General features: G+C 38.0%; 1 pseudogene; it reads right to left on the reverse strand.

Annotated features, from left to right (window-relative positions):
• LOC110283933 overlaps positions 1–6,204 on the reverse strand; it is a 22,145-nt pseudogene extending 15,941 nt beyond the window's left edge.
• Between the last annotated feature and the right edge of the window lie 130 nt (positions 6,205–6,334).

Below are 6,334 nucleotides of genomic sequence, written 5' to 3' on the forward strand. Positions count from 1 at the left end.
CAGGCTGGTCTCGAACTCAGAAATCTGCCTGCCTCTGCCTCCCAAGTGCTGGGATTAAAGGCGTGCACCACCACACCCGGCTAGAAGTCTTTTTCAAACCACCGGATTTGTTAGGTATTTGGTCACAGCAACAAGCAAAGTAATTAATTCTTTCATATAGATTAGCATTTATTTAAGTCACTGTGTATAAAGTGTTCATGTGAGTTCTTCCAGTATGATGTCATAAACACCTATTGGTAAAGATTTAGCTGTTTCCCAATGCCAGTAGGACTCTATTTTTGGTAGGTAGTAGTAAGTGTGCACTCCATTCAAAGCAGATATGTGTTTGCTTAAAGCAGCAGTTCTCAATCTGTGGGGTCAAAAGACCCTTTCACAGCCACCGCTGTGATCATTGGAAAACACAGATATTTACATTGTAATTCATAACAGTAGAAAAATTAGAGTTATGAAACAGCAACAAAAACAGTTTTATGGTTGTGGCATGAGGAACTGTATTAAAGGGTTCCAATATTAGGAAGATTGAGAACCACTGTCTTAAAAGATTCGGGGTAAAGAATGAATGCCCCAAAGCATATGCTGCCTGTCCTAGGGTGTAGAGAAACCAACGGAGGATTTACTGTGTTGCCTTTCTCTCTACTTACCACTTGCCTCATGGGTTAGATGCTGTTGAAGGTGTGAGTATAGCATTATATGGTAGTAAACATGAAAAGTTTGATTAGAAATATCAATAAAAAGTAAGCTAAGGCACTATGTCCTGGAAAGAGCAAGATTCAGAAAATATCTGAGAGAAGGTAACACTATTCAGGCGTTATTTAAGATATTTTCCAAGTATTACTTTATTTTTTTATTTATTTTTATTTTTTTGGTTTTACAAGACAGGGTTTCTCTGTGTAGCCCTGGCTGTCCTGGAACTCACTCTGTAGACCAGGCTGGCTTCGAACTCAGAAATCCGCCTGCCTCTGCCTCCCGGCTCCATATTACTTATTTTTTAAAGCATGAGACATTACTGAAGGTTTCTAAATGTGTAAACTTTATAGACGAATACAATAAAATGGCAATTTGCATTTGAATCTTATTGTAATTATGATATTATAAACTATATTTTCACTTTCTCCTCTGACTATTCACATAAATAATTATGTTAATGAAATATTTCCAGGAAAGGGACTCAAGTGATTTTCTGCTTTTATATAAGCATGGTGCTGGAATGGCAGATCAGAGTTAAGGTAGCAGATGATCATGCTGAAAGTGAGGAAAATTTCTGTCTACCTGATCATGGGCAAATTATGAGTGCGTGTCACTTCCAAGCCTGCTCTGTCACTGAGAAAGAATGCCTTCTCCAGCATTCAATAGATTCCTGGGGAAGTGCAGTTTGGGAGCTCACCCTAAGATCCTCCTGCATATGGAGGGGCCAGGTCATAAGTACAGCAGAAAAGAAAACAGCTGTGGAACCACTAGATGGCTGCTTGTAGGGTACCACCGCTTTGATGCACTGCTGGGAGAGCCTCTGTTTTCATATTATGTTTCAAGCAGTGATAGGGAAATGTTCTTCATTTTGTGCACCACCGAAAGTGGTAACTCCATCATCAGTAAGGCAACATCAAAGTGCTCAATGTCCCCTGAGACTTTCATCATTTGTAGTTTGAGTATCACCATCCAAAGTGTCTTTCTATTAAACATTTGTATAACCATAACAAATAGTATTCTTAAATATGTTTTAGGCCTACTTGTAGAGCATAAGAAAAGAAGTGGAAGGGATCACAAATTATGTTACAGAGTATAAGGTCAGAATTTTCTAGAACAAGGTGGGGCAGGATGATGAAGGTCCTTGTCTCTGCAGATGTGACCTTAATTCAGCAGCAGTGGCAAAAAAATGAGGAAATTGTTAGCAGCTCTCTGAGCTTCTTTCTAAGACTTATTGATCAGATCTTCAGTTGGTTGGTTCATCTAAATACTGAAGTATGAGGAGTGCTGTTTTAGATAGTTCTGAGTTTCATGTGTGGCCCAGTAATACTTATTTAAAAGAATACTTAGTAAACGAACACAAAGAAAATATAATTAAACTAGTTTGGAAAGGGAAAGAAGGGAAAGCTTTTTGTATAGTGTTGCTTCAAATAGAATGATATTAAAGGTAGGAGATCTGGGATCCATATGTACAAAATATATATGTGGAGGGAAAAAATTAATGGATTTTTGCCAATATCATGCATGAATAAGACCTGCATAAATTCAAGCAAGACAAATCTTAGCATGAGGAAGGAGAAAAGGGCATGAGTTCCACTCCTAACCAAGAAGCTATTTTTAATAGATAGCTGCTTGAAGAAAGGATATCAGTTTTTTTTTTTCCAAGAGAGTGACCTTGAATGTATCAGTCTAGGGTCTCAGAAGTAGTTGGCCAATACAATATGGACACCATGATTTTTGTAGTTGTTGTTCTCTGTATGTGTTCTTTTGTTGTCATTATTGTTTTATTTTCTTAATAGAGAAAGAACATGGAGTTGGTTAGGTGAGGAGGCTCTGGAAAGAATTGGAGATGGGGTAAGATATGGTCAAAATATAATATATGAAAAATCTTAAGAATACTAATAAATGTGGAAAGAATATATATGATTAACTTGAGAATAATACACAAAATTTTTGAAGATGGCAGTGCCTTTGGCATGTTAGAAAGTCCAATGTATCTGCTCTTTCTCCTTATACTGTTACTCTAAGCTTTTCCTCCTGATCACTTAGCTCCCAGAAATAATGACTCTGAGACTAATTATTTATTAATAAATGAGTAGGCCAATAATCCTGGCTCTGTTCCTTGACTAGTTCCCACCTCAAAAACCCAGTTTATTCTAGTCTAAGTTCTTTTACTGGTTAGTTACTCAGGTTTATGCAACTGTCTTCCTCTCTGACCTGGTGAATCTCCAACGCCTTCCTCTTTCCCAGAATTCCCTTATCCATCCTCAAGAACTCCCACCTCCTATTTCCTACCTCAGCTCATTGGCCAAAGAGTTTTTTATTGACAGTAGAGTACTTTACACAGTGCACAAGAGAGTCTCTCTACATTATACTGATTGAAAAGTTGACTTTGAACAGTGGTTCCTCAAAACAGGGAAGCCCATCCTTGCCTGGGTTGTTACAAAATCTATTACTGCAATTATCCTGTGAAAAGAGCCAGTTTCAGCCAGAATACAACTAAAACCAGTAAGTGAAGTTTTAGCTTCTGCTATCACACCATCAAGCTTGGAGATAATAATTGATCTGTAAATGAAAAGAATTCCAAGTTTCTGAAAAAAATTGCTCATGTGAAATCTGGATCCTATTAAGCTACAAAATACAAAATACTACAAAGGCAAAAAAGCTAAACTTTTTTCTTTGCTCTTAAACAATGTTAACTCCATTACATGCAAAGTAGTGATTTTCTGCCTCTCAGAAAACTAATAATAAAACGATCTCTTGGTCTATAAAAGAGAAGCAGACAAAACCTCACAGACATTTACCTATTAGATTCAGTTGACATTGTGAACCTGATGATTAACCCTGCAGCATTAGTTATAAAATTTATAAATAGTATATTTTATATAAAGTATAACTTATACTGCACGACAGATCAGATGAGCAAGTAGAAACAGAACTGACTAAACATTGTAAGCAGTAATAGTTTTGACTTCCTCCAGCTAGTATCACAAAAGCATAACCCAAAGCAGTATTCCTAAGGTGTATGCCTTTTGGGTGAAGCATCTTTCACTTGGGAAAATGAAATCAATGGAAATCACCTACAGGTTTATACAATGTTTTGGTGATGCAGATAATGTGTATCTTTCCTATTTCTCATGCGAGGTCCAAGGACTGAGCTCTGAATTGAATCTATACTGATGACAAGTGATTTAATAGAAAAGGAAAGAGATGGTCCCAGAGGCCTCAGGGGACACTGAACACTCCAGTGAAGAAGAAAACCAGACTCAACAGACATGTTAATCAGCCACTCAGTGTTCACTCAGCTTCCTCACATCTCGTCTGTTTCGTTTTACTTTCCAAAGATTTTTTTGACAGTTTTGTATTTGATGTACTCAGCCTCCAATAGTCCCTCTTATTCCTCCCCCATCATTGGCTCCCTTCTTCTCAATCAGTCCTCCTCCAAAGATGTTTTTATGCATGCCATGATGTTTATTTATATCTGGCTATTACATAGATTGATACCGTCAAAATTTCGAAGCAAGGACCCACTCAACAGACATGAGACAAAGGGAACATAGACCACACACACACCCCATCAGAAATAAAGATGGTAAAGACTAATAAACTTATCTTCCAAAATTAAGGAGAAACTAAGTGACTTTACTCTGTAAGCAATGATGCTAGCCTGGCCCAAATTACCCTCATTTTTTACTTGTACTATTGCAATAACTTCCCAACATGCTTATTCCTCTTCAAGTTTTTTTTTTTTTGTCTCCATTATATACATTCAGAGTACAGGTGATCTCTGTAAACCATAGATCATACTTTTCTAATGACTTCCATTGCACTGTAGTAAAAGACTCCCCTCCTTACAAGGAGCTATAAGGTTCAACATCTAATTCCTTTTCACCCGGATCACTGTCCTTAAACATCAGAGACTTTGCTAGTCAGACCTATGATGGAGTCTTTGCTCTTGCCTTAAGCTGTTCTCATAAGTGTGCTGTTTTCCCCTTGACTCAGTCTCTATCCTGCTTTAAACTCAGATGTCAGTTTAAATACACCGCCTTACAAACACTTCCTGCAACTCATCCAAACTGGTGTTAATCGACTTTCTTTATATGGTAGCAGCTTCTGGTTTTGTACTTGTAGTAGTTTACCTTGCTTTTTAAAATTTACTGTGCTGCTGTCTTTGCTGTATCTTTTACCATTTCTCATCACGTTGTATTTGGTACCCACGTAGCATACAGCAGGAGCTCAGTGTGTGTGGGTTGACTGAATACACCACATTCATTAATTTGTCAAGTATGTTTAGTTCATGTGTTTGTCTCCTGGATTTGATTCATTTTGTCTCCTGGAAGTGGACACTCTTTCTTTCCTCTCTTCCCTCATCTCGTATTTTCTTCTGGTTCCAGGTCAATTGTTTGTCTCCTTTGAGAAGTCTTCCCTCTTTCTACCTCTACACTGCCCATCCCTACCCGAGTATCAGTCCCAGATAGTTATCCCAGATTATCTTCCCTCCACTTGTTCTATTGTATTCTATTTATTTATTTTATTCATATGAGTACATTGTTGCTGTCTTCAGCCACACCAGAAGAGGGCATCAGATCCCATTACAGATGGCTATGAGCCACCATGCGGATGCTGGGAATTGAACTTAGGACCTCTGGAAGAGCAGTCAGTGCTCTTGACCACTGAGCCATTTCTCCAGCCTCCCACCTCCATCTGTTTAAGCCTCCACATTCTGTCTCCTCCTTCATCTCTATTAATGTATCTGTAAGGGATAGTGGAACTTTCACTTCTAAATCTCCACGTTTGATTTTTCCTACATGACTGGTGAAGCATGCTGCTGACCAGAGATATAGCTCATAAGAATCACAAAGATTATAAATCACTTACCCTGTTTCACCATCAAGACTCTCATATGTGCTTTTTAAAAAAATCCTTCAAATCCGGCCATCACTGGGAAGAGAGGCCCCTTGGTATTGCAAATTTTATATGCCCCAGTTCAAGGGAATGCCAGTGCCAAGAAGTGTGAGTGGGCGGGTAGGGGAGCAGGGTGTGGGGAGGTATAGGGAACTTTCAGGATAGCATTTGAAATGTATATAAAGAAAATATCTAATAAAAAAAATCCTTCAAATCCATCAGCTAACTTAGCCTTGGATATCTGATAGCTGCATATTATCTGAGGCAAGCTGTCAGTTTCTCTGGGACTAGCAGTACAATTTGTTGATGAGCAGAGTTACCCAATTCATGCAGAGTTTTATTTTGTTTAGATTTTTTTCCTGGTTTCTTGCATCTCAAATCTTCCTCTGGCTAAAGGGTGTATTTGTGGTCCTAGGACTTTGGTGTACAGGATGAAGCAGTGTAGCATCTCTGGCTAAGACCTCAATCTTCCCAGAGGCAGTGAAGTCCAGAGGTGAGATTTACATGGATGAAAAAGTCAGGGTGGAGGAGAATAACCACACTGAGGAGCCATAGTTCAGGCTAAGGAAATGGTTCATTGGTGGATGTAGGATTAGTCCCAAAGTTTTGATGCATTTTATAACTACATAGTGTTGTGAACTAGAACAAATACATAGTTGTGAAAGGATGACTTCCAAGCAATAAAAAAAAATATATATTTTATATATATATAAAATATACTATATATATATATATATATATATAT

This window comes from Mus caroli, chromosome 17 (genome assembly GCF_900094665.2).
Source record: "Mus caroli chromosome 17, CAROLI_EIJ_v1.1, whole genome shotgun sequence".
Classification (NCBI taxonomy): domain Eukaryota; kingdom Metazoa; phylum Chordata; class Mammalia; order Rodentia; family Muridae; genus Mus; species Mus caroli.